Here is an 11,562-nt window from a genome sequence, read left to right on the forward strand (position 1 = left end):
TGCCGAGCGGCCCCCAGCCCCGCTCCCGTGGGAAAAGCCCCCTGGGCGAGGGTCTTCCCCCGCCCTCCCCCGGCTCCGTGCCCTGGAAGCCGCCCGCTCCCCCCGGGAGCCCCGCTGCGCTGCGCCCGCCGCCCCCCGGGGACGTGGGGGCCGGCGGGGTCCCCTGCACCTGCAAGGTGTCACCTGGGGGATTCGCCCAGGGGTGACAACAAACTCTCCAGGAGCAGCAGGGCTCGGCTTGGACGGGGAGAGGAAAAAGGGGAACACCCCGTAAATGAAAGAAACCAGCCACCAGGCAGCCCGTGCGCTGCCGGGCGGCCAGCGAGCAATGGTGATGCTGAGCTTCGCGATTTAGCGTCCATTCCCACCGCCGCGTTGCTGTGCTTTACCTGGGACGTTCGTCCCACTGCCTGACAGGGGCATTTCTTTCATTGCGACGGGAGACCGGGCACCCGGTGCAGAGGGGTGTGAGCGGGTGCCGCATCCATCGCCCCATCGCTTTCCGACGTGAATTTCTCCAGCCATGCAACAGTGCCGGGGGCAGGTACACGCAAACCCCTCCCGGCTCCCCATCCCTCGTGTCCCAACTCTGCCACGGAGCAGAGATGCGAGGCCTGGCTGCTCCCCCCGGCAGAACCCGGGGCTCCTCGCCGAGCCCCCTTTTGGCGAGGGCACACGCCGACCTGCCCGCTGGCAGCCGCCGGAGGGGATTCACCTCGCGAGGCGTTCGGGCACTTATTTATTTATTCGTCTGGGCCTGTGTCAACACGAGTAAATAAATAAATAAACGCGAGGCAAGCTGGCCGTGCTTCTGAAACGTCCCCGTAATTAGATTAAGCCCGGGGAGCCGCCGTGCACATGTCGGTGTGTGCGCTCCCGGGGAGGAAGAAGCACCTTCGCACTCGCCCTATTTACACTGCCGGGGTGCGCCTAGATGCGATCCGCATCTCCTCCTTCTTCCCCCCGGTATTATTATTTTTTTTTTATTCATCTCCCACCCCCCCTCCCCACCCCTCCACCCGCCCCCAGCCCCTCTATTTTCTCGCCGTGCTCGGTTCCTAGGCGGTCATGTAAGTACCGGGAGGCGCCGGGGGGATGAGCGAGCCCCCCGGGCTGGGCGCAGGGCGCAACGCGGATGCGGAGCCCCGCTTCGGTCCTTCGGTCCTTCCTCGAATAGATTTGTTTAAGCTGCCTTTTTTTTTTTTTTTTTTTTTTTTTTTTCCTCTTATACATCACTTTCTCCCGGGCACCGCTTCCAGTTAAAAACTACTAAATTCTTCTCCTCGGCGATATTGATTTCTTTTCATTCTGCTCCGTTAGGAGAGGAGGTAATGCTTCCAGATTACCCCGCGTCTCCTCCAGACGGTTGACAATTGCAATCGCAGTTTCGGGAAGATAAATGTTACTTTGGGAATTGTGTTTAATTACAAATAATCTAGGAGCTGCTCTGGGTCCGATGGTTTAACCACACGTGTTCAAATCACTGTAGAAGCTTTACAAACGGGTGACAAGATACAGTAAACGTTTGAAAAATCGGTGTGCAAGGCAGGACGTTCCCAGCTGACAGGCTGCCTGAAGCCGGGTCATGCCCCGAAATACATGCTGCTTATATATAAACGTATATATCTACCTAAATATACATGCTTTCCTGTGTATGTGTGTGTATACATATGTGTGGTTTGTCCAGACACTTGTATATACAAATCCTACAGCACCCAAAATCACAGCCTGCAGAGAACACAGAGGAAAAGGAAAGCTTTCCACGTATGTACTTATTTATTTATTTACGTGTTCTGCCAAGTGCAGAGAAGTGACAACCTGGGAAAAATTACAAAGAGAAAATAAACAACACATCTTTTCTTGCTGCCGTTTACGAAGTGCAAGAATCCCTGGCGCTCCGAGCAAGACGTACCTTCGGAGTAAGCAGCCAGGAAGGTTTTGTCCGTGCCGGTTCACGCACTCAGTGTGCATCGCAGCCTTCTCTTGTTGTGCAGCTCTCCTGCGATTTGACTCGAGAGACCCTAATATTGATATATTTACTGTTCCTTTTACAATGTAGCTGCCACCTTTCCCTGTCGTTATTTGCCTATATGGCAGAGCAATTTGGTCGCCCCCCCGCTCCCCCCACCCCCTTTCCCCACCCCAGCAGCCTTATTAACTTGATGGGAGAGGGAGGGGAGGCAGGAGAGCAGCGGGAAGGAGGCAAGGTGGCGAGCAGGTTATTCCCTTAACCTGACCTGGCTGTAGGAGCGAGATGAGCAACACTGAACAGATGTCCCCATTTAAGCCATTCTTTTCCCACATGCCTGCTGGATGCTGCCACGGCGCAGGAAGCTTGCTGCAGACCTGGCCCATTCCCGGCCATTATGGCCAAGTTATTCTGGACCAGTGAGCACGAACAAAATGGGCTTCAGATCGCGTGCTTTAGAATAATTCGACTCCGAGCCCTGGCAAAGCCCCCTCCCCCCATTTTTTTAAGTGCTGGGGGGGGACGGGGACGTGTTTCGGCTCTGATCGCAGGAGAAGAACTTCTCAAAAGATCGTTAGCCCCTTCCCCCTCCCTCTCTTCGGCAAATATGGTATAATTTACAGAGCAACTTAATAATCCGAGGGGCACCGCAAAAGCCCTTTGCGTTGTAAACCGCTTCTAATTACCTGCCAGAGCAATTAGCTGACTATCACGAAGAAATTAGATCGCTCAATGTAGCATAAATAATGCGAATAATTTTGTAAGGAGAATGGAAAGCGAGACCTGGTGTTTCTTTATAAGGAAATAACACCTCGTACTGTACGAACCCTACATGAACACATATTAATGTCTAGGCATGCACGGAAATGAATCCGAACATGAACCCTCTGGCTTAGATTCAGCACTTTCTTCATTTACATATGCGGGGTGAAAGTCGGCTTCCAGGCGTTTAGATACAGAGCTCTTCCAGATCACAGTAATTAACACATAGCGACTTCAATAGGAAAACCTGTTTTCCAGATGATTTTTACAATGCGGCTTTATGTCTCATTTGGCAGTTTAAATAGCTGGAGTTGTTTTCTGGCTGCATCTCCACTATCATCTGTTGAGCATATTTTGCCTAGAATACTGACCAAAACTTACAAGCAGATTTGTTTTTTAAAAAAATATGGCTATGCCTAGAGGTTTCGGGCGTTGTCTCTTCTCATATGGGCTAGTTCTTCGAGAAGATTTTAGGGGATTACCTTAAAAGTTGATGCTATCTAACAACCACATTTATTTTTTCTTCCTGCATTTCGCCTCGAAGGACAGAAAGCCTTCGTACGATTCTCGTTGGTTGAATATTTTATCTCAGGAGGAAAAATGTTGTTTTCCAAATTACAAGGTAATAGACAGTCTGCAGGGATTGCAATGAACGTTTTTAAGCACCTAAGAATTAGGGTTTTAAGTTACAATCTTTGCGAGGTGTTTCTGCGCGGTGCTGGATCTACAGCTGCGGATTTCGGGAAGGAGAGTGTGTCCACAAGCGGCAGGCGCGTCGTGCCATGAAACTGCACGAATTCAGCGCCAGCGGATTGCGATTTTCTGCCGCGGTTCCCCTTCCACCCCCTGGACTGAGGCAGCTGCAGGGCAGAAATCTAGACGTGAATGAAGGTGCCAGACCGCAGTGCAAGTCAGCCCATCCCAAACTACAGCTCGGAAGCACTGTGGGATTCGGCATAACTCGTGAGGAGTGAGCCGGGTTATGGATAAACAAAACTAATTAGGCTGATCTTTGATAAATAGAAGAAGCTGCAGAACCCACGAGTCGTTTTCAAGCATCTTCCAAGGGGGAAAAATCTCAGCGTGTGATCAACTCTTCCATAACTTTTCAGTGCTTTCTTTGCTCCTGCTCCTGCGCTAGCACAGCAGAAATGAAACCAGAAAGGGCTCGTCTAACACCCCGTCCCCGAGCAGACTCCGCAAAAGTTGCGGTGACATCCCAATAGGGTTTCTGAGCCTCTCCAGGTCTGAACGGGACCGCTCAGCTGTTCCGCAGCCCCGCGTAGCTCACAAGGAATTGTACAGCGTGTTTAACGATTCTTGCTCACCGGCTAATTAGAGACGGCTTTGAAGCTCCATTACCGGCAGCAAAATTATTGCGGTCAGTTTAGGCCAAATTCTGCAGTCCTTAATGGAGCGAAACTCCCATTGAAGTCAATGAGATAGAAGTCAACGGGCGTCGTGCTCTATTAAGGAACACAGAATGCGTCCCTTTGTGATTTAGAGATTAAAAATCGCTATCGAGAAGAGGGACGTTTAAGACGGGCACGCTCTCCGGGCGGGATCTGATCCGCGACACGGGAAGGGCCCGATCCGGCTCCATCCACCCCGCGGGCTGAGCCCCGGGGCTCCCCGGCAGGATGAGTGCCGCAGTGGCATCGCTCACCAGCCCGACAAAGGGGCTTTAGGGGGGGCTGAACGAGGCAAAACTTCAGCCTCCGGAGGGCTTCTGGCCCCCCTGGGGTCAGGGGACTGTCATCACTGTGGGTCCCCAGCCTCGGGAACCACATCCCTCTCGCTCCCTGCGCGGCGATGTCTCTGGTCCCTAATCCCACAGTATCGAGGGTATCGAGGTGGGCGTGAGGATGCAGTAGCTGAGCCCCTCGCTGCCTGCATGCAAGCACATGATTTGGCTACCGGTGCCGGGGCTGGGAAGTCTTGTTTGTAACCGTGACCACCCACTGCTCTCAACGTGATTCGGCAGTCAAATCGGGAGCGCGGGCTTAAGCTGCTGGTTTTGCCTGACTCTTGAACTCCGAAATGGGTTTTGATTGAGCATTATCAAATATTTCCTTACTACAGGTGCGAAATAGCACTGAAAGTGCGAGAGGAAAAGTCCGTTTTACTTAACTGAAGGAAACGTTGCAGGTTGCTTAGATAGGACTTTAGTTCAATATTCTTTCACTTGGAAAAAGAATGGGGGAGAACTGGGGAGTGGGAAGGGGAGGGGAAGAGAATAACCTGAAATATGGAGATCTTCCTTTCTTCTTTTTCCTGCTCTAGTGGAAAGTAAAAGCCCTTGGGAAAACTTCTCAGCCTTTTACCCTGAGCGCGGAGGGGCATCCACAGCTGATTCTCTAGGAGAATGTGCACAATTACCACTCGTTTTCTTTCTCCTGGAACAACTAATTGTACAAATGAAAGGTCAGGCATGTGCTTTTCCTATGTTTATCAGCCACAACAATGAGCCCCTTCTATTTTTTCCCCTAGTGCATTATATTGCAATAAAGTGCTGCCGTAGTGCCGTCTCTTTGGGTAAACATCTTCAAAGGCGATTTTGCAAAGCCGAGCGGTGCGTATATATTCTCAAAGCTCTCAGTGGCCGGGGAGAAGCCGGAAGAGAGGTGCGGGTGGTGGGGGAGTCCGCAGCCCCCCCGCAGCCGCAGAGGCACACATTTTCCCCGCTGCCCCCGGCCGGCTCTGCCCCGGCGGAGGGCCCGATCCTGCCGCCCGCAGCCCGGCGTTTCTTTGTCCCTCGTGGCTTGTGTCGCTTTGTACGGGGCGGGACGGATCATGCCCCTCTCCCCCAGGGATCCAGACCACCTTGGCATGTTCTCCCCGCTTGCCTCCGCAGCGTAAACCCGGTAGTCCCGAAGGAAAGCCTGCCAACGCCTCCTAATCCGTGGCAGGTTTTTCTTTCCATCTAACGAGGAGACCTCTGATCACATCTTCAGGAACAAACCATGAGCCCGCCAAGTCCTAAAAAGGTTTCAAATACGGGACACAACTTCTCTGTGCCAGCTCGGTGCGGAGAGTTCATTGGATCTAGTCCCTGTGGTGTAGACGTATAATATTCAATATTTCCATCAACAGGTTCGCTTCCCTTCACCTGTTACGTGGGGAACAGGTATCCACTGGGACTGTGCCTGGGGGGAACATACCTGGTGCTGATAAAGCAGTTTTATCCCATCCCGTTAACTACTCTGAGGGCATCTTTCCGGGATATTTACCGATGTGTGCTGTTCTCCTTAACCAAAATTTGCTCACTGCTCACAGTCCTAGTGGATGTATTTTTCCACTAATTTGTCCTTGCTGAACAGAAACATCTCTGCACTCCTTACACCTGTGAACTGAAGGAGCAGAATAGCTCTATAGACCTGTTGGGAGCTGGAAGGAAATTTCAGGAGCCATGAAGCGAGCAGGAGAAGATCTTGATTTGTCGTGTGAAACTGTCTATTATGTTGTGCCTGTTCAGGTAAAAGTTCATTTTTATTTATTTTTTTAATCGTGCTGGCTTGTGATGCCCAGAAAATTTCTCAGAGGAGTCTGTCTCCACCGAGATCCAAAACATGGGGCTGTTTCTCTCCTTTTGGATAGGGATCACTGCCCTATTCCTTGCAGTATCTGTCAAGAGGGTGTCAGGGTATACCCGACAACCGTGGACAAACAGGTGTCGTTTAAACCAGCACTAAGCTCTGAATGACTTTGGATCCAGCATTTCTGTCATAACTAAGTGGAAAAAAAACAACACACACACACACACAAAAAAAAAACCATAATCGGTCCAGCAGTGAAGGGGAAGAGGTCTCTGATGGACACCAGGCGCAGTGCGGCCTCTGGAAATGGCAGAAGCGGTCAGAGCGGTGCAAAGCCCGGGCGCTCAGCTCCCAAACGAACACATGGGCTGACATCTTAGATCCGGCAGGCTCCGAGCACTTAGGCCTGAACAAGGAGAGGCCAATGCCATTGCTCCCGGTATGTTTAGCTAATTGTCTAACAACTGCGCTGCACAAGAGCTACAAGATAAAAGGCCGCAGCGACCCTCAGCAAGGCGGATGCGGCTGGCAGTAAAACTTGTCGCTCCTCTGAAAGGCCGCTCATTGTGCTGATGGAAAATCGTTCTTCAGACACGGAGCAAAGTCTCAGCCCGGCTTCACTGAAGTTGCCTGTTTTACAGAAAGGGCACATAAAAAGGTGAAATAACTTTTTTTTCCACAGTGGGAGACGGGGTTGTCACTGGGTGGGGAAAAAATAACAGTTAGATAGACACTCAGGCCAAGGTGGAGGTGGCGCAGCGTGTGCAGAAGCAGCAACCTCACACCTGCCCGGCCCGGGCCGTCTGCGGGGCGGCAGCCGTGATGCTGATGCTGCCACTCCTCAGGGTGGCTGAGCCCCTCAGCCGCCCCTCGGCGCCCTGCCCGCTCCCGGAGCTCCCTCACACGCCCTCCCCACCGGCCGGCCGCGACCCTCCCTCTCAATCACGCTCGCCCCCCGCGCTGACAGGCGGGGAGGGCGCAGCACAAAAGGCCGAGGCGAGCGCGGCCCTCCCCGGCCGGCCCCCCTCCGCCCCCCGCCGCCCGCTCCCGCCCCGCTCCGCCCTCTCGGCGGGAGCGGCGCCCTCACAGGCGGCCGCGGAGCGGGGAGTGGGGCGGGGGAGGCCGGGCCTCCGCCGCAAGCCCCGGCCGAGTCTGGTCCCGATGACGAGGGGCGGTTGGGGCGGGCGGGGTGAGGGTCCCGGCCCGCCCCGCGCACACGCGGCCCTCCCCGGGTCCCCCCGCGGGGCCGAGGACTCCTCCGGGAGGCGCGGAAAGCCCAAAAGGCTGGAAAAGGCCGCTCGCCCTGCGTGGGGCTGGGGGCTCGCCCCGCTCCGTGGGCTCCCGGCTGCACCAGGGCTTCTCCGGGGCTCTGCGTTAATCCTAGTTCCAGAGCTGCACACACAGCCCGGGCCTACCTTCCGTACCTCCTCCCCCACGCCGCCTTGGTGCGATGTTGACTGCAGAGCACAAGAGTTCTTAACATTGTCATTGTCAACACGCAAATCTTACTTTTCTTCCCTTCTTCTTCCCTTCTTCCCTTCTTTCCTTCTTTTTCCACACAAGCAAAGCCTATGCTGACAGATAATAGCAAAATTATTTCATATGCTTCCCCATGCTCGGATCTGAATATGTAGGCTTCAGTATGATGATCGTCAATTAAAGGAATCTGCAGTTTTAATGACTGCTAAATGTTCGTAATTGGGACATAATTCGTCTGTATGCTGACTCGGTATTTTTCAACTACCGCCATTCAAAATTGACGTCTGCATTTTATGGAGTGAACTATTTGTTCCTTCGACGTTCTTGGCTAATGAAAAATTGGATGGTGCTGTGAAGAAGTACCCTTTAAATATCACCTTGTATCACACTATATTAAAAGTAGATAAAAGAGATATTGAATAGCTAAATTGATTTTCTGAAGTGGTTAAAGTCCATTCATTGGTAAATTAGAAATCTGTTTACATTGAAAAAACTTGTCCTCTAGGCAAAAAGTTTAAAATTATTTCTTTATATAGAAGGCAGTCAGTCAGGTTTTCATGTACAATAGCAGTAAGTACTAATAAGATATCACACAAAACTTGAGGATGGCATTAAATACAAATTTAGGAACCTGGTATGTTCAGCAGTAATGACACATTTCACTCTGTGGGGGAAACTGACATTAAGTCTATGCTATTTTTTTTTTTTGGTGGAATTACTGTTTCCACAGAATCATTCAACAGATAACATCATGTTCGTAGTTATTAATGTATTCATCTACTTTCTGCTATGCTAGGGATACCGCCTGCAACTGTTACAGAAGCAGCTGGCTTTTTTATACAAATAAACTGGGCTCTGAGACTGTCAATCTTCTTTGTTTGACAGAGAGGAGTTCCCGCCTGCACTGAAAGAATAGCTCAACATCTGTCATCCCATTCTCTGCGATGGCCCAAAATCAGGAAGACTACAGCTGTCCTGTTCCTTTCAGATACTTCTGGGATAGAGAGGTAGGAGGACTGAGTGTTTGGTCAGCGTGTTCATCATGCATTAAGCAAGTCTCTACAAGCTCTTGCATGTAATTGTATTGTTTTCCCACTGCTTGAATAGCAGAATTTGCAGTTTAAACGGTCTTTGGAAATTCAATCCTCCTATGTGTTTTTTTTTTTTTTAATGTCTAATTAGTTCATTCTGAACTTGCATTTGTTAATAGAATGCATTTTAATTGTATTTAAAGTGGTTAGCAATAATTTATACATAGTTGTGTGGCATATGGACATGGAAATCGCAGATTTATACATGAGTGTAAAGCAGAAAATATTTATTCTTACAGGCTGGGAGTTATGCTACAACTGCTGAGTGCTGGATGAAGATGAAAACAAGGGATGTAAATTAATGTATTCCTTGCAAGCTCAAAAATGACATCTATTGAGATATGTCTGTATGGAGAAGAAGAGAGAGGGAAAGGAAGGGGGAGGAGGGGAAGAGGCTGGGAAGAATATGCTACCACACACACACAAAAAAAAAGTTTCAACACATACCCTCACCAGTTCATTGGTTTAATATCTAGCAAATTGGTCAAAAGCAAAAAATATAATAGAATTTCAAGTCATTTATTGAGTGAATAATACTATTCTTTTCCAATAACAGACTAGTAGTCAATAGTAGATTTATGTTACTTTTCTTATAACAACAATTAAGAGCTACTGCGGTAATACTCAGAGTCCCAACCAGTGGCAATTGTTTTAGGTATGCAGCTCTCTCACTTGCAATTTAAATTTCACAGTCCCAAGATTTGGGGAAAGCATCACAAAGTTCAGAATGCTCAGAGGGCTTTAGGCATTGTGAGACCCAGCTCTGCTGTCCAGGGTAATCTACAGTCTGATGTTAGGCCTTCAGGCTCCCTATCACACCTATGGTGACGGTTAGCCTGTGGTTACAGGTGATTTTGATTTGGCTTGCATCCATGGCTGCTGCTGAAAGAACAGCTCAGCTGCACAGTCATGCTGTTACCTCCTACTTAGATTCAAGCGTGTTACTTAATGTTTACCTGCTGATCATAGGCACGGAAGAATGACAGCAAAAAGGAAGCAGTTTCTCAACAAAGTTGGTCTTGATCCATTTAGGATTTTCTAATCAAAAATAAATGAGTTACATTTTCTGCAGATGCACCAGTCTAACTCCAAGGAATTTACTGTTAGCAAGTGCTAGAACGATGAGTACTGCTGGACCATGGCTATATACCATATCAGATTGTACTTGTGGAAGATTTTAACGTGGCATTACCAACTGCAAAAATGATGTCCAAGCTTGCGTAAAAAGATCAAATAAAAATCATTATTGGTATTTGCTGTTTATGGATAGAAAAACAGGCTTAGGTCCACAGGCACTATTGCAGAATTCAAAAAAAAAAAAAAAACAAAAACAGAAATAGGAAATCTACGCTGAAGAAGAGAGTCATGCATTATGAACTCCTCCTTTCCTCCTCAGTATGTCTGGATCTGGAACTGAAACAGATGCCTTCTGTTTCCTCTCTTTACGCACACCAGCCAAACTTGTCTCTGTGCTGTGTGGAGTGACGTACTTGTCTTCATCTAGCCCCCCATTTTTTGGAGCCAGCAATTGATTTGGTGTTTTTTGTTTAGGTGTACAGGTTTCTGCTCTTCTGTCTCCATAGTGTTGGAATCTGATATCCAGAAGTAAGTTTTTAATCAAAAGGACAGTCACTTAAAGGAAGGACAGTCACTTAAAGGAAGGACAGTCACTAGACTACCCAAAGATGGGACATCTTTCTACTTGTGTTTGCTGGGGGAACCAACAAGTAGCTGAATTAGCTGTTGTCTTTTTCTCATTGCTCAGAAAAGACAGCCCTGTTAGCATCATAAAGTAAGTCAACTCTGGCCTGTAAATTTCATTTTCCAGTGGTAATATCCCAGTAAGTTTTCTCCAGATCACTGTGTATAGAAATTTTCCTGGGCTTTAGAACAGAAGGCAAACAAACCATTGCCAGTTTTGCACAGCCTTTTCATGAGATGATACAAATTAAATATTTTGCATTTTCCTTCTGGTTTATGAGTTTGGGGAGTGCACTCATGCTAAGCCTTTTTTATTTTTTTATTTTTTTGGTGAGACTGCACAGTAGAATTTTGTTTTGTTGTTATGCCTTTTTAATGAGAGATGAGCTTTTTGCAAGAGCATTTTGTTCTCAGATCTGGAGCTTGGGACAAACACCAAATATTATGACACTCACAATAAAATTGCAAGATTTATCAATATTGTAACCAGCCCTGGGGTATTGTGACTGAGTACCACCCCTAAATCTTTCCAGGGAGGCAGGTCCTGAAAGTTAATAAGCTTAGGAAGAGTTTAATGAGTATAAAGAAACTGAAGTAACTCAGAGCATCTGTCTTTGTCCTATGAAAAGGAATCACATTTAAATTCCTTATTAATTATGACATGTAGTTTGTGCTTTGGATTGGCAACCTTCAAAGGTGTGTTTTCTTGATTGATTAAATTAAGTGAAGTAGACAGAGAAAAATTTGCAGTCTTTAATGACCTGACTAAGATTATATTGTCAGACAGCTTCCAGGAAAACTTCTTACCACTATCAATTACATTAGGATCCTTTAAAACAACATTTAAATTTACATTATCACTTAGAAATTATAAAAAAATAATGTAACAAGGCAAATAGGGCTATTAACATAGTTACCCTGATCTACATACAAGTAAAAAACTTTGAAATGCCTATTACTGAGGCAGTGGTCTCACATCAATCTCCAGCTTGGATCACAGTTGGATCACTGGTTTCTCAGTCTT

The 11,562-nt window shown here is 48.4% G+C and overlaps 1 long non-coding RNA gene across 1 annotated transcript; it reads left to right on the forward strand.

Annotated features, from left to right (window-relative positions):
• The first annotated feature begins 6,019 nt into the window (after positions 1 to 6,019).
• LOC106030183 (uncharacterized) lies at positions 6,020 to 9,958 on the forward strand. The gene is made up of 3 exons (XR_001203568.3): positions 6,020 to 7,712; positions 8,632 to 8,753; positions 9,077 to 9,958. It is a non-coding gene; the product is annotated as an uncharacterized lncRNA (long non-coding RNA).
• The last annotated feature ends 1,604 nt before the right edge of the window (positions 9,959 to 11,562 follow it).

The sequence above is a fragment of the Anser cygnoides genome, chromosome 2 (assembly GCF_040182565.1).
Source record: "Anser cygnoides isolate HZ-2024a breed goose chromosome 2, Taihu_goose_T2T_genome, whole genome shotgun sequence".
Taxonomy (NCBI): domain Eukaryota; kingdom Metazoa; phylum Chordata; class Aves; order Anseriformes; family Anatidae; genus Anser; species Anser cygnoides.